We start from the raw sequence: 23,922 nt of genomic DNA, 5'->3' as shown, positions 1-23,922 counted from the left end.
CCTTTTCAATCAGTGTTTTATTTAAACTTGTAAATAGAGCAGCTTCCATTTATGAGTCAGCTTTCTTATAATAACATCTCATCTTCACACTGGTATTGTGAAAATTGCATTCAGTTCGTTTTGCGGCAGGTGTGTCAGAATCCTTCGAGCTGGGATTGTGTTTGGCTGAAGACATCTGCCAGAACCTCATCATCAGCATAAGTCATCATTATCTCATGTCTTACATGTCCCCGCTAATGTAATATAAACTCATGTGTCGTTCGTCAATGAGTGACTCACGGTCTACAGCAGGATCACAACTACCTCCAGAACCCCTTAAAAGGGTTTATCCAGACTATAAAACACTTTCAGGGCATGATCTCTAAATCATCTAGAGCAGAAGTAGGAGCACAAGGCTGGAGGATGAAGGAGAGAGAGAGATTTCATCCTCTGTCCTCCCTGAGGTCGTTATGGCTCTTTGGCTCGTTTCACCCAGTTTCTCAGTAACGACCCTCAAAAGACGGCTTGATTTAATGCTGTCTGATTTACTTTTTTGCAATTAGAAGCTGTCCAAAAATTACCATGGTAACAAAAGTGTCTGTCAAAACAACATAGCATAAAATATATTATTTCGATATATTATACTTACATTTTAGTTTTGTTTATATATATATATATGTTTTGAAATGTTTCCATTGCAACTAGCTCAAATATATTAAGTTTATTTAGTACATATATTTTATTAAAGTGTTTATTTTATTTAGTTGTTGTTAGTAACAAAAATCCTTTTTATGATTTTAGTTGTAGTTTTGTTGGCTGTAAGTGCTTTGTGCTGTTTACAGTCGTGCAGTGTTTGCTCTCAGTGTTGGGCTTCATTCTCAGGACCTCAGCTATGCTCTTGACTCACACTATCAAATCCATCTATTCCCAAGGTGCCCACATGCTTTTTTGGGTGTTTTTACCGTAAAAGGGCATGAGGAGACGCAGATGCACTTCCTGTGGGAGGATCTTTTTTCTTTCAGATGACACAGCTACACTCTTTCTCTCTTCCACTGTATTTCTATCACTTGGTGTGCTTTTGCAGTTTCCTCAAGATGTGTTTATTTAGAATCAAAGAAAACCTTAAGGAGGTGCACTGTGTGTCCATGCACACACTTGGTCAGCATGTAACAACAACAGCAGCAATAAAATATGGGTTTTCTTCTTCACGATGCATGGAAGAAAGTAAAGATTAAGCCATTAAAAGTGGACGTTATTATATTATAGAGGTCACCCCTCACTATATATACAATACCAATGAAGTAATATTTTTTAAAGGTTTTTGAAAGCGGTCTCTTCCTGCTCACCAAAATATAATCAAAAACTGGAATATTGTGAAATATATTTTACTATTTAAACAACTGTTTTCTATGAGAAAACTATAGTAAAATGTAATTTATTTCTGCGATCAAAGCTGAATTTTTAGCATCATTACTCCATTCGTCAGTGTCACCATGATCTTCAGAAATCATTCAAATATGCTGATTTGCTGCTCAGAAACATTTGCTGAACATTATTATCAATGTGAAATCAGTTGTGCTGCTTCATATTTTTGTGAAAACCGTGATGCATTTTGTTTTTCAGGATTCTTTGATAAATAGAAAGTTCAAGAGAACAGTATTTATTTGAAATAGAAGTCTTTTGTAACTTTATAAATGTCTTTACTGTCACCATTGATCATTTTAATGCATCCTTGCATTAAAATGTTGCATATATATATGTGTGTGTGTGTGTGTGTGTGTGTGTGTGTGTGTGTGTGTGTGTGTGTGTGTGTGTGTTGTGGTGTGTGTTGTGTGATGTGTTGTGTGTGTGTGTGTGTGGGTGTGTGTGTTGTGTGGTGTTGTGTGTTATTAAATTTTGATGCATTTAAGAAATAATCTACAAAAGCCAGTCATTTATTTCAAAAGTAAACCCTGAGGGTGATCAGGATGAGTGTCTCGTATCATCCTGAAGGTATTTTTTTGTGATAATGACTGACTTGTTAGACATTACCCCGCTAATATATTGCATATTACCACACTAACATAAATAAATAGACGTAGAATATCGATTTGAGTTGATTATGTGAAAATAAAGTGTGGAGGGATAGTGAAGACATAAAGCACAGTTGCAGTACTGTATGTAGATCATCAACTGACAATTCATATTAATTCTATTTTTCAGAATAAATATCTATAAAATGTAAGTTGTAAACTAAAGCAAGTCAATATGAAATAATGTATGCATCCCTGATGAACACAGCAGAAAACTGTTCAGATTTTCACAAGCATTCTCATCTCATTTCGTTGGTTCAGAATTCAGCTTTTTCCATTTTGTCCTTTTTTTCCCACTCCCACTCAAGAACCCAAACCAACCCTGGTTCAAACACATGACTGTAGATCGAACTACATGAGAAAAAAACAGAAAGACTCTATTGGTTGAGACGATAATAATAATAATAATAATAATAATAAAAATTTATTTAATTTATTTTATTTTATTTTATTTTATTTATTTGATAATATAAATATATATATAATTTAAATACACACACACACATATATATAATTTAAAATAGTAATTAATTTTAATTAATGAATAATTAATAAAATTGAAAATAATATATTTCTATTATGTAAACACATTAAAGTCTAAGATGAGATGCAAAACACTTTAATACTAAATTATATGCAATGTATAAATTTGTGTATTTATTAAATAATAAAATCATTTTATATTTTAGATAATTGTTTGTGCTAAAGTAAATTTTGTTGCATATTGAAATGTTGCTATAATTATTTAAAAATAAACTATATGTTCTAAATTAATTATTTAATAATAAATTATATATAATATATAAACTATATCCTTGTGCATGTTTTTTTTTTTGTTTGTTTGTTTATTGTTTGCATATTTAAATGTTCCAAATTAATTATTTCTTACTTAATTATTTTTTAATTAAAATAACCACATATAGATTTTAGATTAGATTTTTGTGAAATTCTGTTTTTGAATTCTGATTGAAACAGAACACTCGATGGAAAAAAAAATAGTGTGAAATTTAATTATCATATTGATTAAATCATGAAAAATTGGTGTAAATTTGTTAAATACCAGAATGTTTTAGAAAGTCATTTTAGAATCAGAGCAAGTGACTACAGTTTGAAAACCACTCACATGCATTAATGAATCATTCACAGTAAGACCAGGGCTGTGTTTTAAGCAAGTAAACAGGGTCCATTTGACTAGTTTAATGAGGCTTGAGGAGCCACTAAACCCTCTGAAGCACATCTTGCTTCATGCACTCGCTCCAAATAAGGGAATTGGCTGACTTTGAGACGTTCTGTGGGTAAAAAGTTTGCTTGAGGAGGGGGAGCTGCACATTTTGGTGCTTGAGTGCGTGCGTGCGTGCGTGCGTGCGTGCGTGTGTGTGTGTGTGCGTGGGTGTTTGTGTTGTGATTCCGCTGTGTGGTGTGTGTGTGTGTGTGTGTGTGTGTGTGTGTGTGTGTGTGTGTGTGTGTTGAGCAGGAAGAGTTTCAAACAGGGAGGTGCAGGCCACCAGGGAACGAGACTCGTATCCTCCAGCTCAGGTTGTGTTTCAGTGTTGTGTTCTTCTCTCTGTGACTCTCTCTCCTCTCCGTTGTCCTGGGAGTCACTCCTCATCTGACGAGCACTGAGATCCTCTCTCTCTGTCTGACTTTGCGCTCTAGATCCCGGAGGCTCTCGGTTTTCCCTTCGTTCTCTCTCTGGTAAGAAACTCCAAGAGCAGATCGATAGAGCAAAATGGAGCCATTAAGAAGAAGATGCAGATGCTGAAGCTGGATAAGGAGAACGCCATGGACCAAGCGGAGCAGGCCGAGTCTGATAAGAAGGCAGCAGAAGACAAGTGCAAACAGGTGAGACTCAGATCTGAGACTGATGCGATCCTTACAGAAAGTGTTTGTGATGCCATTGTACTGTGATGCTCTCAGATGGTTTTACTTTCATATAAACTGTATGCTGTTTAAAAGTTTGGACACTTTACTGAAATGATATTTTTCATGATTTTTTAAAAATCTTTTACTATAAAGACTTCTGTTTAACTGCTTAAAATTAGTTTTGAAGACTAAAAAAACTGCAACATTTCAGATTTAATAAAATGTAACTTTTTTTTTAGTATTTGTGATGTAATTACCAGCCATTTTCGAGTGAAAAATAGTTTACAAAGTAAATCCTACATGTTTTTATTTTTTTAAGGATTTTTCTGCAAAATAGTTTTTTTCTTTTGTTTTCAAAATTATTTAATAAATAAATTAAATAAATAGCCTTTTATTTATTTATTTATCCATCGATCCGAATGGATTGAAGAAGAGTTTTTTGTGTTAACAACATAGATTTAAAATTTTTGTGACAATTCTGATTGATACTGGACCCTATAAATTGGAGAAAAATATTACTTAAAAAAAAAAAAACTATGTATGATTGTGTGTATGTATGTATTTATTTATTATATTATTTAATTTTTGAAAAGTATAAACAAGTGGTCCGGTGCACATGTTCCTCTTTCAATTCTTTACATGCATCCCAGAAAGCAACTCATGAAATTAATTGATGAAGGCCCAGAATCAGCAGCGCTAAAGAAAAGAGCTCAAATATAAGGGAGTTTTCTTTTCTTTTCTTTTCTTCTTCTTTTTTTTTTTTTTTTTTTTATACAGTGATACCATAGAAGAACATTTGGGTTCCACAAAAAAAATAAAAAAAAATAATCACTTTCAGTGAACAGTTCATAAAAGAACCACTTTTATCTTAGTGTGAAGAACATTATAATAATCTAAATAACCTTTTCCGTTATAAAGAACCTTTTGTGGAATGGATAGATTCCATGGGTGATAGAAGGTCTTCATGGAACCATAAATGCAGCCAAAGAAATCTCTAAATGCAAATCATTCTCTATATTTTTGGCAATATGGCATTTGACACGGTTGACTGGTTCTAAGGGAAACTGAAGGAGGGTGGCTTCATTCCCAGACATTCCGGGCATCAGCAGGGATGGTAAGGACCTTAGGGAGCACAGGAATAATCCAGCTGTTTCTCTGTGTTTGGAGCTGTTTACGGCTCTCTGGAGTGCAGCATCCCACAAATCTCTCAACATCCCCAAACATTCAGAGATACAACATGTCTGGATTCTAAACATTCACATCACACTCGAGATCTTCTCATATGATATTAAAAAGATGACTCCACACAGTTTTAGATTTACACTCATGTCAAAAAATCTTTTCAAAAAAATAAAGCTTCTTCACTTAATGTTTAGACTTCTATTGAATCTATCTTTCCCTCCAAGGTTCTTTATATTATGGAAAAAGTTCTTTAGTTTGGTAAAACGTTCTTCTTCGTGAAAAAAGTGGTTATTTTAAGAAACTGTTTAATAAAAGGTTCTTTGGGGAACCAAAAACGGTTCTTAATGCTCTGTAAAAAAAATTTAATAAATAAATAAATAAAATAAAAAAAACTTAAATTACAGTAAAATATCTTAATTGAAAAAAAGTGCAAAAACAATATTTTTACAGAAATTTTCATTAAGGGTTTTACAGAATAAAAACTGTAATTTTACAAATTTTTCATTGTTTCAATTACGATATTTTACTTTAATTTTACATTTTTTAGTTTGGCAGCTGTAGCTGCCAGTCATTTTACCGTTTTTTTTAACAGTGTGTTTGAGAGTGTATATTTTTTCTTTTTCTTTTTTCTTTATTGCTAATCTTTACTAAATACACGCGTTAGAATGATTATCTTATTTAACTATTCATTTTTATGTTATTTACTTTAACTCTGGTCATTGTATACAGACTAGCAAGAAAAAAAGGTCAAAATTGCATGTCTAACTCTACACCTTACAATGGGAATATATAACATAATTACAAAATTATATATTAATAAATTATATAAAATATTTAGAATAAAAGTCCTCTTAATAATAATAATAAAATCCATTTTATTTTATTTTTAATTAAAATGGCTTATTACTGTAATTCAACATCAGCTGTTACATTATTAATATTTTGCATAAATTAATTTTAACAACAGCAAATGTTTACAAAACATAAAAAAAAAATATCTCTTTCACATTATATAATATAATATAATATAATATTACATCAAAATTATATTATATTATATTATATTATATTATATTATATTGTATTATATTATATTATATTATTATAATTTAGAACTGCAGTTCAGGGTCCATCTCATATGCAGTAAATATCTTCATATTGTATATTGTATTCATATATATTGTATTAATTGAAGCTGGAGATTTTATTATATACAGTGTGTGTATACAGTTTTTTTGTTTGTTTGTTTGTTTGTTTTAATTTGAATGATTAGAGCTTACAGCTCATAAAAGTAAAAAAAATCCAGTATCTCAAAATATAAGAATATTTACATTTGAGTTTCATTAAATGATCATCCCTACAGTATAAATTGTGGGTATCTCTTGTTCTTTGAAACCACAATAATGGGGAAGACCCCTGACTTGGTATTGGTCCAGAAGACGATCGTTGACACCCTCCACAAAGAGTGTAAGTCACAGAAGGTCATTACTGAAAGGGCTGGCAGTTCACAGAGTGCTGTATCAAAGCATATTAAATGCAAAGTTGACTGGAAGGAAGAAATTGGGTAGGAAAAGGTGACCAAGCAACAGGGATGACCACAAGTTTGAGAATACTGTCAAGCCGATTCAAACACTTGTGAGAGCTTCACGAGGAGTGGACTGAAGCTGGAGTCAAGAGTTACCAGCCCAGACAGTGATAATTTGGGTTGACGTGACGTCTGCTTGTTTTGGTCTATTGTGTTTTATCAAGTCCAAAGTCAATGCAGCCATCTAACAGGAGATTTTGGAGCACTTCATGCTTTTATCTGCTGACAAGCTTTATGGAGATGCTGATTTCCTTTTCCAGCTGAACGGTCAATTCAATAATACAGATGAGGTGAAGGCAGCTATTAAAGAAACCTGGGCTTCAGGCAGATCGCGTCCATGCCACACCTCACTGATGCTGAAGTTTGTTCTTAAGGAACCCCAACCAAGTATTGAGTGCATAAATTATCATACTTTAAAGAATCTGAGCTTTTCTGTTTTGCAAATCGTTTTTTTTTTTTTTGATTGATCTTAAGAAATATTCTAATATTTTGAGATACTGGATTTTTGACTTTCATGAATGACTTTTAAATGTTTTACTTTACATGTAATGAATCTAGAATATATGTAAGTTTCACTTTTTGAAATAAGTTACAAAAGAAAATTACTTTTTCGCGATATTCTAATTTTCTTAGATGCATCTTTCTATCTATACATACTGTATATATATATATATAAATCACAGATCACATCTAAAAAAACTAATCAAATCTGATTACTCTGTTTTGAAAACATGCTATATATATCTTCAGCTTCCATTAATACAACATAATAAATAATTATAATCTATCTATCTATCTATCTATCTATCTATCTATCTATCTATCTATCTATCTATCTATCTATCTATCTATCTATCTATCTATCTATCTATCTATCTATCTATCATCTCTCTGTTAATCTTATGTTCTGTTGTTGGTTTTTTAGCTGGAAGACGAGTTGCTTGCTCTGCAGAAGAAGCTGAAAGGAACTGAAGATGAACTGGACAAATATTCAGAAGCTCTCAAAGAAGCTCAGGAGAAGCTGGAGCTGTCTGAGAAAAAGGCGACAGATGTGAGTATTCAAGCATTAGACCCTGTTTATACAGATAAAATCATTTTTCTTCATAAGATGCCGGTTTTCGGTAAAACACCATCACCAAAATCAAAAACGCATGGGATCATGTTAATGAGTCCCTCACTGCTTTCATACGCATGTGGCTCTGCTGTAAATCTTTGCACCTGGTCAGGATGGGAAGCTTCAGACAGATTGTTCTCATTCCAGCAACAAAGACGCTTTAATCATAGTGGGAGCATGTCGGCAGCTCCATGTGGAAAAAAAAAACGGGAAGAAAAATTTCCCCACATTCCTTTTAAAGCAGTGGGAGAGAATGTAGGCTATATTTCTTAAGGGCACAGTATAAATACAAACCCTTTCTCTTACTAAAAAACTCTTTGCAAGAGCTAAACCTAGACAACATTTTAAAGTCATCCTAAAAGTGTTTTGGCTTTTCCAAAAGCTAGATTACAAAAATTGCATTCTTTTGACAATCACAGAATGCATTGATTTAAATATAAATATTCTTTCAAATATTCAGTGTTTTTCTATTTTACTCAATATTTGTGTGTAATGCTGATTAAAATATGACAGTATTAGCTTGCTAACATACTAAACCAAACTTTTATTTAGTTATATTGAAATTGAAAGGATGCTGCCTTATAGGCAGACAGTAAGGCAGCTCAGGTTTTGTATAAGCAGTCTGAAATCTGACTTAGCACAAGCTCTAAAAATACTGATAGTTTGTTTCTATTTCATTATATGGGCATAAAATATTTACCATCCGGATATAGATCAATACAGCACTGTCTCACAATTTGTGTAATATTTCTACACAAGGCAACAGCATAGGTCTGTGCAGAGCATTAAGTTGACTTAATTTATTTCTTTTCACACACACACACACACACACACACACACACACACACACACACACACACACACCACACAGAGAGAGAGAGAGAGAGAGAGGAGAGAGAGAGGAGAGAGAGAGAGAGAGAGAGAGAGAGGAGAGAGAGAGAGAGAGAGGGAGAGCGCGCCCAGAAATGTGAGGAATTCAAATAAAGCAAACAATGAATCTTCAGCTCTTGAAATAATGAATCCAACTCTTCTTGACTGGGGGAAACACACACACACACCCACACACACACACACACACACACACACACACAGAGGCGAGAGAGAGAGAGAGAGAGAGAGAGAGATGAGAGAGAGAGGAGAGAGAGAGAGAGAGAGAGCGCCCAGAAATGTGAGGAATTCAAATAAAGCAAACAATGAATCTTCAGCTCTTGAAATAATGAATCCAACTCTTCTTCTGGGGGAAACACACACACACACACACACACACACACACACACACACACACACACACACACACACTCCAGCCGTCTGCAGCAAAAATACTCCCACTCATGCTGGAACTCACTGAATGGAATACAAATGGTATTATGATAGCGTCATGCAATTTTGCAAAAATTGACTTTAGGCTGCCATATAATGTGGGTTAATATAAAATGTGCACTGAAAGCTGTGTGTTTAGCACATACGTTCTTTCAATGCGGCTCATGCGATGAGAATGTGGAAACAGAATAGATTTTTTCATATAAATTTTACTGAGCCAGACAGTAGATCTACTTCTGTCTGGACGTTGTGAGAGCGTGTTTCCGAAATTCATCAGCATGCAGTCAGATTGGGAACTAGAGGTCTGCCCTATAACTGCTGTAAGAGGGCCAATAATTACAACAGCACTTCCTGCTGAAGAATACGTGCTAAGGAACATATGGAGTGTATGAAGAAGCTGTGGAAGGACTGGAGCTACATATGTGTGTAGAGTCGGGTGGAGATTTGCTTTAAATCTTGTGCATTTTCCATGTATGTTTGTGTGTGTTTCTGTATTTGATTTAAATTAGGGCTGCAAAATCATTAATTAGGATTAATTGCATTCAAAATAAAAGTTTACATGTGTATGCATATATTTATTATGTATAAACACAAACACACATACATGTAAATATTAAGGAAAATATGTTTATTTATATATAAAATATTTATATTTATAAAATATAAATTATATACAAATATATATACTGTATATATAAATACATACATACAAATATATATTTTTTTAAATATATTCATATGTGTGTGTATTTATATATACATACACAGTTCACACACATATAGTATGTAAACATAAACTTTTTTAATGCGATTAAACGCAATTACTCGTTTTGCAGCTCCGACCTGCCAAGTATGTTAACTCACATCATAATAGTTGTACTACTGTCTGTATCCAACTTATTTTTTGCTTGTTTTTGACAAACAAACCTGCTTAAAAAAAGATCTAGTTTAGGGTCTGATTATTTGACTTTTATATTGTATAACAACATGTGAAAATTAGCCATCTCCTTCATTCATAAATTATTTTAAATTAACAAAAAATATAAATTACACACACACACACACACACACACACAAATATAAATTACACACACACACACACACACACACACACATACACCTCATCTGAGATGAAGTTTCAGAAAAATGACAGAATTCTCCTGTATGTAAACAAATGCATTAAACTAGAGTGAAAGGTAGTCGTTTTTTTCTGTGCATTGAGGATTTTACGCATTCATATCTCAATTATGATGCATTGCAATCACAACATGGTCATTCATAAGAAACACCAAATATGTCCAGAAGTCAGCACATAATAGCATCAGGAGTCAAACAGGAACACCACCCCCTGATGTCATCTGAAACCCGCATCTTCTTCCTGGGATTGCGCATTCCTGCCCTTTTTTTCCAGAATTCCTCATTCTGCGGCTCCGCGAGTCAGCGACGCGAAAAATGAAAAGTTTGCGACAGTTTTGAGACGCACAGAAGCTGATCCAGACCTGCGCTCTTGGTTTATTTAGAAAGCCGCTTTTCCACGCGGATTTAGTGTCTATTGGCGTCTGCAGATCGCTCAGGGGGTCTGTATGAAGGTTTGGAGATGTCTGTGAAGTCTTTAGACGCCGTGAAGAGGAAGATCCAGAGTCTGCAGCAGCAGGCGGATGATGCGCAGGACAGAGCGCAGTTTCTGCAGACGCAGCTGGACAATGAACGAGACCTGCGGGAGAAAGTGAGGAAACCATCTCACCTTTCCATCCTTGCACTCCTCTTTCTTTCTCTACTGCTTCTGTCTGCTGCTTTTCACGCGTTTCGGGCCTCGCTGAACAAAAGTAGTGCAGACCGGGGTTAGTTGTCACACTTTAGTGCATGTTTCTCACGGTATTTCAGCGTGATGCTACACCGGGGCATGTTGTCACGCTGCCTGAAAAGTTTTTACTAAAAGACCAGTTTGTAATGAATAAATTGTAGGCTATAACATTTAAAACACGTGTGACGACTTGCCTCTGACCATACTGTTTTAACAACACATTTTATTGTTTAAATTAAAATCTACCCTCATTAAGGTTTAGAAACCACCACTAGGGAAAACAAGGGTTTGTGTAATCAAGACAAAATGTCAAGTGTTTTATGTGTTACAATTTTATATTCTTTTTCATTCATTTCTGCTGGCCACAACAAGGGTTTAGTATGTTTTGCTTTTTTTTTTTTATGAATGGTTTTGTGTTTTATAATTGTTTTACATTTTGCTGGAACATGTGTTTTTGAAGAAAGCTATTATGTGCAAATCAGTGTCAGTAAAAGCAGCTGGTTACCAGTTGTGACAACTTACCCCGCTATACTTAACCTGTGTTAAATTAACTTTATCTGGTGGAAATATTCAGCAGCTATTTTTCTTCTCAAGACTTTAAGGTTCATTTCTATACAGAGATGGACTTCCAAAAATAAACTTCATATTATCATATGAAATGAATCTCATATGAAATTATTATAATTAGCATTACATTCTGTTGGCAAGACTTTTCACTTGGTGGTTTAATCAGCTTGTGTTGAATGGGCATTTAAAATACAATCACTCAAGATGGGTTTGGGAAAACCACTTTAACCTGGGTGTTAAAGTGGGATTTCTTTTCCACTTGGTGGCGAGAAAAATATTATTTTTGAAGTAAGCCTACATGACTGAATCTGGAAAACACTCCCAACCGTTTTCCACATCAAACTCTGGACCTGTTACCTCAGCAGCATTTCTGCTTTATAGTGGAGACATTACCATGAGCAGCTATCAGAAGAGTGTTTTGTAATGCGTCTCACACCTTTTGACCAATTAATTTTTAAATAAATTATTATTTTAATTTTGTGTTTAAAGATTTACATACAATATATAATAAACATGTATACAGATTAACTTATACTCATATTTATATATAGATATATATATATATATATATTATATATATATATATAATATATGATGTTTTTATATAATATTAATGTATTATAATATATATATATATAAATCATATATATATCCATATTTATCATAATTATTAAATTCTATATAAATTCTACCTATCTATCTATCTATCTATATATATATATATAGATATTATATATATATATATATATATATATATTATATATATATATATATATATATATATATATAATTTTATGTAATGTATATAGGGTAGACGATATTGGAAAAATATCATATCACGATTTTTTTTTTTTTTTTAATATCACGATTTTATAGCGATTCTTTTTCATTTTGGTTTTTTACAATTTACTATTTTGAGCGGTAGAGCCAAACTAATTTCCCTATTATAAAGACAAAGCCTTTCAAAGTAACAAAAAAGGCAGCTATTTAGGCTAAAGTGAGCGAAGAAAAAAATCTTTGACATTTTTATCTTTGTTATTAAAAAATAATACCAAAGATACACATTACATCTACACATAATATACAAATAAAGCACACAGTGATTTATTTTCAGGTACAATAGGTGTATTTAGCAGGAGCATTCAAGAAATTATATGAACAAAAATAAAAATAAAACACTATATAGACTGATTCCTATTAAAGCAACTTTATTAAAGTTATTCAGTCAAGAATGATGAGTGATTTTTCTCTTTGCTTTTTGTTGTTTTATTATCGTTAAAGGAATATTTCACCCAAAAATAAAAATTCTGTAATCTGTCTGTCAATTCTGTCAGTGTTTCATTTTTATACCATCATTTACTCACTCAAACGTTGTTTTAAACCTGAATGAGTTTCTTTTTTCTTCTGAACATAAATGCTATTTTGAAGAATGTGGAAAACCAAACAGCTGCTGGTCCACAGTGACATCCATAGTATTTTTTTTTCCTACAATCAAATTGTGGATTATTATTATGTCAAATCAATGTGGACCAGCAACTGTTTGGTTACCCACATTATTCAAAATATCTTCTTTTGTGTTCAGCACAAGAAAGAAATTAATACAGGTTTGGGACAACATGTGAGTGAGTAAATAATGACAGAAATTAAATTTTAGGGTGAATTATCCCTTTAATGACAGTCGGCAGCATGTTTAGTACTGTCCCTTTAAGACCTGCAGATATCTAATATACAGGCACGTATCCATTTTTACTTTTATTTTAGACATAACTAACTGAGTCTATATGCAAACCATGTGTGTTTTGACAGTAATAGTGCAAAAGACAACTTAGTCCTGTCATCGGGTGCTGTTTGACAAGCTTTTAAAGTGTGCGCGCATCTGGTGTATATGCTCAGAAAAAGCGCATGTCAGATCAGCGCGTGAATAAAACATCTAACCGGCAAGGCCTTAAATCACATGCAAATAATGTACTTTTGCGTTTGCAAATAAGTGCATTGTCCTGTGAGAGTAACTCTACAGCTGAATTAACACTGATGTGAATGTATGTGGCGTTGTACGTTATATTGATACAGATGCGCCAGAACTGCAGCTGATAGAATCTGCTCTGTAGCACGATTCTATGATATTTCTATAAAAGCAGATCATCCATGATCAAATGTTGTGCACATACATCTTCTGATGCTGCCGGAATCATCATCAGTGATGGTCTTGGAATTATGGGCTGTATCGGATCTTTCAGCATCATACACCCTCCTCCAGGTGACCCAGCTGGGGCTGATCAGACCCCAGCTTGTGTTCAGCTGGCTGGCTACTTAGTACTCCTCCATGCCTCTCCTCTTTTTAGCCATAGCCATCTTGAAGCCCTCTCTGCTGCTTCTGTGGTGCTGCGCTCCCTCAATGCCCAGTTCTCTGTAGGCTCTGGCCAAGGAACGTATAACTTTATACATATCCTATATAAATATAGATTTTATAATAAATAAAAATGGATAGTATAATATTATATTTTATATTAATTTTTAATGAATTTAGAACATTTTCACTGTTTTTGAAAAAAAGAAAAAGCTGACCACTAATATAGCAGCACAACAGCCCCTTTCCTGGAAACTGCTGTCCACAGTTAGTCGGGGGCATGACGTTCTTCACATTCTCACTTCCTGTCTGATGTGTTGCTGTGTGCCTTCACCAATCATATGTCTCTTAGAAAAACATGACCCAGATGCCCTTTTATCCATATAGCTTTGGAAAGCAGATCCAAAACATCAGCAGATGCAGCAAATGACTGTACTGCAGGAGACTCGGTCGTGATCTGCTTCCTCATCTCAGCTGAAATGAGACACATTTACACTCTCCAGTAAAGCATCAACAGCTGATTTACTAACATTCCTCCTGTCTGTGTATCTGTGGAGAAGCACAAAGGGTTCATACCAAGTATAATCCATTAAGTCTCCTGATATTTCTGCATTAAAGACCAAAAAGATTCGCCACGTTTAAAGACGCATAATGGTATGACAATCAGATGCGTGTTTGAGGACCTTATAAGGCGTGAGGCCCACTCTGTTCTGCGTTAGAGGAAGTGGGCGTGGCCAAAGGAAAACTCCCATTCAAATGAGTGAAACTGAAAGAATCCGCTTCACATGTGCTGACAGTTCTCTTTTAAAACAGTTAGTTTAGCCAAAAATGGAAGTTTTATTAAATAAAAAGGATTTTAGTATCATGGCGATTATAGCTTTTTTATTTAGTAAGTTTATGTTATATATATATATATAAAATATTTTTTTTCTATTTTATATAATATTTTTGATTATTATTATTATTGTTGAAATACAAAAAAATAGAAATATTTATATATTATCATATATTTATATTAAAATATATTATATACTATATTTTCTATAAAATATTAAAATGTATAATATATTATATAAATTTGTTATGAATTTAGAACATGTTTGGTTCATTAAAGAGGAGAAAAATATTTAGAAATATTAATTGGCAACTAGCTGAAATAAAACAAATCAAATCAAATAATTTAAAAACTTTTATTAATATTTTTAAATAATTTTAATATATTCTTATAATATCTGATTATATTTCTTTAGTGTCGTTACAGTCGTTGTGTTTTACAGTAGTTTTTTTTTTTTTTTTTTACATTTTTATTAGTTTTTATTTCAGTTTTAGTTATTTAATAACTTTAAACTTGAACTCTTATTGGCAACTGAGGGCATACAAAACATATATTAAAAAAAAAGAATCTAAAAGACTCATGAGGTCAGTAAAGATTTAAAAAAATTTTTTTTGTAAATTTCTATCAGGTGTCAATCCTACAAGGATCTACAAAGATCTTACTGGATAAGCTGACATTTCTTTGTTTCTTATGTTTTGTTATGTTAGAATTTCAGTTTATCCAGAAGGATTTGAGCAGATTGTTTTAAGATCCAGACCGGTTTCTAATAGCATTCCTGTAGGATCTTTTGATCCTGCCTCATTCCCTCAGATTTCTAGCCCGGGATATTTAAGCACTGCTTCTCTGTCGCCAGGCGGAAGGAGACGTGGCCGGTCTGAACCGCAGGATCCAGCTGGTGGAGGAGGAACTGGACCAAGCTCAGGAGAGACTGGCCACTGCACTCCAGAAACTAGAGGAAGCCGAGAAAGCGGCGGATGAGAGCGAGAGGTCCAAACAAACACACACATACATCTGTGCACATTATTATTCAACTAAAACGGAAACAATTAGTTTATTGTTACATTGTTACTTGAAATAATAAATGTTAACTGAAATAACATTTACTTATTTTATTTCAGCACAATTTTTCATTTCATTTGATGTACTAAAATAAAACTAAAACTGAAAGAAACGACTATATAAACTTATTTTTTTAAAAACAAAAACTGGTGAAAATGACAAAAGCAGTCATCAAAAAACGTTAACTAAAATTAAAATAAAATGAAAAATATAAAAATAACAACTCAATTCAAAATCTAAAACTACATTTGAACTGTAACAACTACATAATATATGAATTATCCTCCTAAATATCATTCCTTCTGTGTAGTATTCTCGTTAACATAATGTTCAGTTGACAAGAACACTTAAAAATCCCAAAAATTTCATTACAGTCCGTATTTTTACAGATTTAAAAAATCCTTGATATGTTGTTACTTGAGATAAAATAAACGTTAACTGAAATTAACTTGTATTTTATTTCAGCTAGTGGCCAAGGCAACATTTCTCGTTTCCATTTACTTTGACTTGATGTAGTAAAATGACTAAAACTAAAACTGGAATAAGTTAATAAAACCTAAATAGACATATTGGGAAGAAACTAGCCTAGTGAAAATGACAAAAAAAAAAAAAAATATTTAAAGTAGATGTTTTAACTAGCTAAAATAAAAACAGAAAGAGTAATAATAATAAAAACTCAATTCAAAATATTTCTAAAAACTGTATTTGAAATATAAAATCTATGCAATATTTGAATCATCCATCTAATTAGCATAATGTTAATAAGAATAGTTGGGTAAAAATCAAGTATTCATTATCAGTTTAATTAATTTTCATTAGCTTTATTTCAATACAGATTAAAAAAAAAATGTAATCAGTGGCTTTTTTGAGATTCGCAGTCCTCTTTGTATTGTGTACCATCAGTTCACTGCGCACTAAAAATCATGCATTATTAATTAGATTTAATTCAAAATATTAAGAGAAACTATAATAATATATCATTGAAATTAAAATAGCACTGGTATGCATCAGTTATACAATAAAACTGCTGACGGTGAAATGCATAACAATCATGCATAAGATCTATTTATTTGTATTTTTGTGGGTTTTTATTTATTTATTTTTTTTATCCAGAGGCATAAAGGTGATTGAGAATCGTGCGATGAAAGATGAGGAGAAAATGGAAATTCAGGAAGTACAGCTCAAGGAAGCCAAACACATCGCTGAGGAGGCCGACCGCAAATATGAAGAGGTCAGACACACACACTCTTTATATGGTTTAGTCTGTGTTTTGAGTCAGGAGCGGATCTGTGAACATCCTCTGTGTGTTTGCAGGTCGCTCGGAAGCTGGTGATTCTGGAGGGTGAACTGGAAAGAGCAGAAGAGAGAGCGGAGATTGCAGAACTGTTAGTACACATCTTTAACTAACCCACAGGCAGATTCAGTTAACCACAACCCAACTTGCTGAGCTACACTGAAAAAACAAATGTAGGGTTTGCTTTGAAACAATCTTCTCAGGAAGCCGCCTTCAGACACTGAATAAAAAAATGTGCAATACGGAAAAATTTCTCAGAATATAAAGTTATAAAGTCAGAATTGAGGGATTTAAATTGTGAGAAATGAAGTTTCGATTGCGAGGAAAAAAAGTCAGAATACAAGTTTACACTATAAAAAATATTTTTTTCGACGTTGTAAATAAAGCAAAGGTTATTGTAGTATGCTTTACAAGAAAATAGTATTTCAGGCTTTCTATTTCTCGTTTAATTCAATGTGAATTTACCAGCAATTTCTGAGTAAAAATTTTGGAAGTTTGTTTTTGCACATGAATAAAAATAAAAAAAATAATTGCGACTTAATCTCACAATTCTGACTTTTTTTGTTTTTTAATCAGAACTGCATGAAATAAACTCACAATCTTATATTTTTTTTTAGAATTGTGAGACAAATTTGTAACTGTGAGTTATAAAGTCAGCATAAAATCGCAATTGCGAGAAAAAAAAAATCAGAATTGTTTATAGCTCACAATTCATACTTTATTTTTTGCAATTGCGAGGTTTATATCAAACAATTCTGACTTTGTAGCTCGAAATTCTGACTTTTTTCTTGCAATTGCGATTTTATATAAAGCAATTCTGTTTATAACTCACAATTACAAGTTTAATTTTTAGAAAAAGGCAAGACTACTACATCACATCAAGCACTTCTGAGAAAAAAAAATAGAATTGCAAGATTTAAAAAGTCAGATATAATAATAATAATAATTACCTTTTTATTTTGATTCAGGGGTGAAAACAAGCTTCCATATTTTTTACTCAGAAACTTGCTTTTTCTTTAGGCTTCTTTAGGGAACCAAAAACAGTTCTTTGGCATCACTCCAAAAACAACCTTTTAGAGACTTTATCAACTTTACCAACTTTCATCAATGTTTTTACAGTAAAGGAGGAGATCTGGAGGAAGAACTGAAAAACGTAACCAACAACCTCAAGTCTTTAGAAGCTCAATCAGATAAGGTAAGTCAGCTGACCAATGACTCACAATTCTGTGTAAAGTGTTCATAATGCATTCTGATCTAAGCTGTTGCGTTGAATTGAATGTGATGATTCATGAGTGATGATTTACAAATGAATAATTTGCACAGAAACTGGTTCTGCTCCTGTCTCATGATTGAGGCCATTATATTGAACATGAATGCAGGACATCTGGGAAATCTGATCCATCTTAGCGAATTAGTGCTTTCAGTCGCTTCATTTCAGTGAACTAGTTCAAAAAATGATTCATTTGAGTCTCTTCTCAACAGTGAAGCCCCTGTACATCATATCATCTTTACTAGCAAAGTAAATGGTTGCTAAATACGGTTGTTATTTATTACTGTATTTCAAATGCAATTATATAATTAAAGGTGTTTTATATATATATAATTATGAACACACACACACACACACACACACACATATATATATATATATATATATATTTGCATAATTAGGACAGTAAATTATTAAATTAATTATGCTTATGATCTTTTCAAAGGTAGAACTAAGTGCATTACATTTTTAAAGTTCTATGCATATTCATCCACCTCTAATATGGCTAATAAAACTATATATTAGTGTTTGTTCAGTGTTAAGCTGGTAAATCACACTGTTTATTAATTTATAAAATTATTACCATGTCTATTCAATTTTAGTAGTATTTTTTATTGTTGGGTCTGTGCATTTCATGAATTATATCAATGCATTTCAAAAACCTTTAACATTTTAATTTATGTAAGCAATACTGGATGTCCAGTGTTAAATCTGAGACCTGAAGAAGAACCAGCGGTCTGAATAACCCTTTGCTTGTCTTCTGTCTGCAGTATTCAGAGAAAGAGGATAAGTATGAAGAGGAGATCAGAGTTCTCACTGATAGACTGAAAGAGGTGAGCGACTTTAACCTAAAGCAGCTGTTCATTCTAACAGTTTTGCATGCAAGTCTTTCTTTCGTAGTCCAAATGCATGCCATTCTCTGACCTTTCACATTTGCTCTCTCTGTATTTTCCCCTGTAGGCTGAGACTCGTGCTGAGTTTGCAGAAAAGAAGGTGACCAAAACTGGAAAAGACCATCGACGACCTCGAGGGTAAGCGGTGATTCAGTCCTGAGGAATTCCAGCTGGTGACGTTACTAAAACCATCAGCTGAATGAACCTTTGTCTCCTCTGACCGCATGTGGTGGCTTTATTTCTCTTTTCATTGTACTGAAAGAACAAAGCTAACAGTGTAAGCCTGTTCGACCTGTTCAAACAGTTCTTACAAACACCTGGAGAAGATGAAGTGAAGCTGAATTGAACTTGTTTTATAATTGAAGAGCTTTGAAATACTGAAACTGCTATTGAAAACTAAATTTAGCTGAATAATGACACTATTATCTCCTGAAGAGCTCTTTATAGCTGAAATGACATGGAATCTCTCTCTATCCCTCTATATACAGTACAGGTCAAAAGTTTGGAAACATTACTATTTTTAATGTTTTTGAAAGAAGTCTCTTCTGCTCATCAAGCCTGCATTTATTTGATCAAAAATACAGAAAAAACAGTAATATTGTGAAATATTATTACAACTTAAAATAATAGTTTTCTATTTGAATATACTTTAAAAAAAAAAATATTCCTGTGATGCAAAGCTGAATTTTCAGCATCATTACTCCAGCCTTCAGTGTCACATGTAACATCCAGTCTATCACATGATCATTTAGAAGTCATTCTAATATTCTGATTCTGATTATTATGAGTGTTGGGAAACAGTTCTGCTGTCTAATATATTTGATGAATAAAAGGTTAAAAAGAACTGCATTTATTCAAAATAAAAAAAAAAAAATTTCTAATAATATATATTCTAATAATATATTTTCTTTACTGTCACTTTATCAATTTAACACATCCTTGCTGAATAAAAGTATTGATTTTATTTAAAAAAAGAAAGAAAAAAAATTACTGACCCCAAATTACTGACCAGTAGTGTATATTTGTTATTACAAAAATATTTATATTTTAAAAACATAGCTTCTTTTTTTTTTTAATTCATCAAAGTATCCTAAAAAAAATCACATGTTCTGAACAAATATTAAGCAGCAGAACTGTTTCCAACTTTGATAATGAATCATCATATTAGAATGATTTCTAAAGGATCATGTGATAATGATCCTAAAAATTCAGCTTTGCATCACAGAAATAAATGATCATTTAAAGTATAATAAATTTAAAAAACAATTATTTTAAGTTGTAATAATATATCACAATATTACATTTTTTTTTCTGTATTTTTGATCAAAAAAATGCAGGCTTGATGAGCAGAAGAAACTTCTTTCAAAAACATTAAAAATAGTAATGTTTCCAAACTTTTGACCTGTACTGTATAATATATATATATATATATATATATATATATAAATCAGTATATATATAATATATATATATATATATATATATATAGATATATATATATGATATGTATGTGTATGTATGTATGTATGTGTGTGTGTGTGTGTGTATGTGTAAAACATTAACATTCTTATATTCTTGTTTATTATATACTACTATCTTCTGTAGAACTGCTTTACAGCTGAAATGGAATGTTTCATAATTAATTAATATTGAATACATTTTAATTAATGGTTTATATATGTAGAATATATTTATAAATAATTAAGAAATGAATAAAACATTAGCATTGTTAAATCATAAGAACTAAGTCTTCTAGTTCTAGATCTAGATCTGTAGAGTTGCTTTAGAGCTGAAATTTAATTTTTCACAATTAGTTATTTTCATAAATAATTAATATTAAATGCATATAAAAATCTATTATAAATATTTAATATATAATTTATATAATTAAATATATAAAATTTAAATAAATTTATAAAACACTTATATTCCTGTTTAATTAATGTGAAGCTACTTTGAAACAATTTGTATTATATAAAGCAAATATAACTTGAGATAATACTGCACATGCACACTTATAAATGCACACAAAAATGAACCGATCGAAATATTTATATTACACTTCAATTTGTGCATTTTTTTCCATGTTACTTCTTCCTCGCCCCTTTTCTTTTTCGTCTTTCTTTTATCTAGTGAGCTGCCTACGCAGGCATTACTGTGCTGTGTTTTGTCCACTTGGACCTGTTGAACTTACTGTTTCTTTTCTTTTTTCTTTCTATCATTTCCTGTTCCTGTCTCCTGTGTTCTCCATCCTTGGCCAAAACACCTGTCCTTTCTGATCTTGACCTTTGCCCTCCAGATGAACTCTATGCTCAGAAGCTGAAATACAAGGCCGTTAGTGAAGAGCTGGATCATGCACTCAATGATATGACCTCCTTATAGATGCTTTTATGCACCAGAAGTGCTTGAGCTGAACATTATGAGCGCTAACTGTGTCTGACAGCTCTCTCATTCAATCAAGCGCTGCTGCTCTGCATAAACTATCCTGATTGGCTGTGCCTCGCTCTCTTTCTCTGCTCTCCCTTTCTTCCTCACTGGTGCCTTATGTATTTTGCACTCTTTGAAAGTTTGATTATTCCTCTAAAATTAAATAAGTTTTTTCTTCTGCTCTTTGAACACTCCCTTTTGAATCATTTTCTTGCTTTTAAAAACATTAAATATTTTCTTTCTCTCTGATCTTGTGTCTAGCCTTAATCTTTCTCCATCTTTCTTGCTCTTTTCACAGAGAAACAAAATAATAAACACTTATTACCTTGTTTATATTAGACTTGATAATTATGTTTAAGGTGTTAATGATGCTCTTTTGTGTAATGTAATGCTTTCATTTACATTTATGCATTTATTTAATGTTTTTTTTTAATTTGTAAAAAATGCTTTTGCTGCAAAATATTTAAATATATGCAAATATATAAGTAGTTTGAGAGCACAGGGCAACTATTTGTTAAAAAATACACTTTACATTTATGCATTTAATCCAAAGTGACTTACAATAGTATAATAATAATAATGATATACATTTTTTAAATACTAAAAAAAGTTTTTACTGCGAAATATTAATATATATAAAAAGTTTTTACTGCGAAATATTAATATATATGCAAATATATGCATTTTTTTTATTGAAATCAAGCTTACATTTATGCATTTAATCCAAAGTAACTTACAATAGTATAATAATAATTAATAATGTAAATATTCATTTAAAAAAAATTTTAATTCTAAAAAAAGGAATTTACTGCAAAATATTCATATGCAAATATATATATTTTTTTACATTTATGCATTCTATCCAAAGCAACGTACAATAGAGGAATAATAATAATAATTTAAAATAATATTTTAAATGTTAATTTTTTAACTTAAAAAAAAACACATATATTATGACTTAAGAATCTCAGAGCTTATTGTATTTCTGTCTTTAAAAAGGTTTCTACATTATCTGTAAAAATCAGTTTCTCCGTGGAGGCAAAATGCATGGGATTTTACATCTATAACCCAGCTGTTGTTTATTGTTTACTGGTTTGAAGCCTGGAATGGACAGGCTTGTCATGCAATCAACACTTTAGAGAATCCTGTTTAGTAAAGTGTCCCAGATGTTTGCAGTCAGCTAGTGTGTGTTTTTAAATCATGGTGCTGGTTTCTTTCAGAGGATGTGGCTGAGGCAAAACAGCAGAACCTGGAGATGCATCAAGTCCTGGATCAAACGCTTCAGGAGCTCAACAGCTTGTGAGCAATCAAGAAGAAACCCATGAAGAACATTCCAGAATTTCTCATTCATTCCAGCAGTTTCATGTTTAGCTTTTCATGTTTTGTATGTTGTAAGTTATGTTATTTCCATCTATTATGTTCTATAGTTTAATTCTGATTATTTCCTAATGCACCTATAAGTCCATTAAATAATAAATAATGTCTTTCTGTGTCCATTTGTCCCATTTAAATACAACTTCTGACACCATATGTGGCAAAAAAAAAAAAAAAAAAAAAAAAAAAAAAAAAAACTTTAATGGTTATGCTTTTGGACTTAAAAATGATGACTCATCACTGCATGTAAGAATGTTTCCCTTTTTCATTTTTTTTTTTTTATATCTGTCTTGGTGCGGTTTTATTGATGTCTTTTGAATGAACGTAAGTTGGACGGTATACTTAAAACAGTAGAAATGCATCAACAAAAGGTCAAAAAGCAATTACTACGTCACATTTTTGTAGTGATGTTAGGGAAATGTATGCAAATGTATCAAAAACAAAGTTGTAAAGGCGTTATGTATTGGAACACAGATTTCTTGGACTATTTTTGGCATTAAGAAGTCTTTATTAGTTTGTCATGTATGGGACCACTTTTCCCCTTGATGCTGCAAGGGCTATTTTCACTGTGGTTTGATGTTTTTTATACCAGGGAAAGTACGGAATTATTGCCTTATTAAAGATGATGAAGCCTATTTAAGGATCAAAGAATTTTTTTTTTTTTTTTTTTTTTCTTATTTTCATAAATATTCTACCTCAAATTCTCTTTATTGTATTGCAAAAAAAAAAAGTATGTATAATAATATGAATAAATACAAACGTTTACATTTAAATATTTATTAATATAAACATTGTTTTACATTAATAAACAAAGAGCTTGACTGCCAGAAAATAATCCACAGGCCTGAAGCCAAGACTTATGATGGAATTTGACCGGCCACGCACACTAATTTGTAATGACCTTGAGGCAAAGAAGGAATGTGGTCTTGTATTAGTT

General features: G+C 32.0%; 1 pseudogene; it reads left to right on the top strand.

Annotated features, from left to right (window-relative positions):
- The first annotated feature begins 3,716 nt into the window (after positions 1-3,716).
- Positions 3,717-23,620, top strand: LOC122136277 (annotated as a pseudogene).
- The last annotated feature ends 302 nt before the right edge of the window (positions 23,621-23,922 follow it).

This window comes from Cyprinus carpio, chromosome B2 (genome assembly GCF_018340385.1).
Source record: "Cyprinus carpio isolate SPL01 chromosome B2, ASM1834038v1, whole genome shotgun sequence".
Classification (NCBI taxonomy): domain Eukaryota; kingdom Metazoa; phylum Chordata; class Actinopteri; order Cypriniformes; family Cyprinidae; genus Cyprinus; species Cyprinus carpio.
Note: the sequence above shows the minus strand (reverse complement) of the source record. Positions and strands in the feature narration are given on the sequence as shown.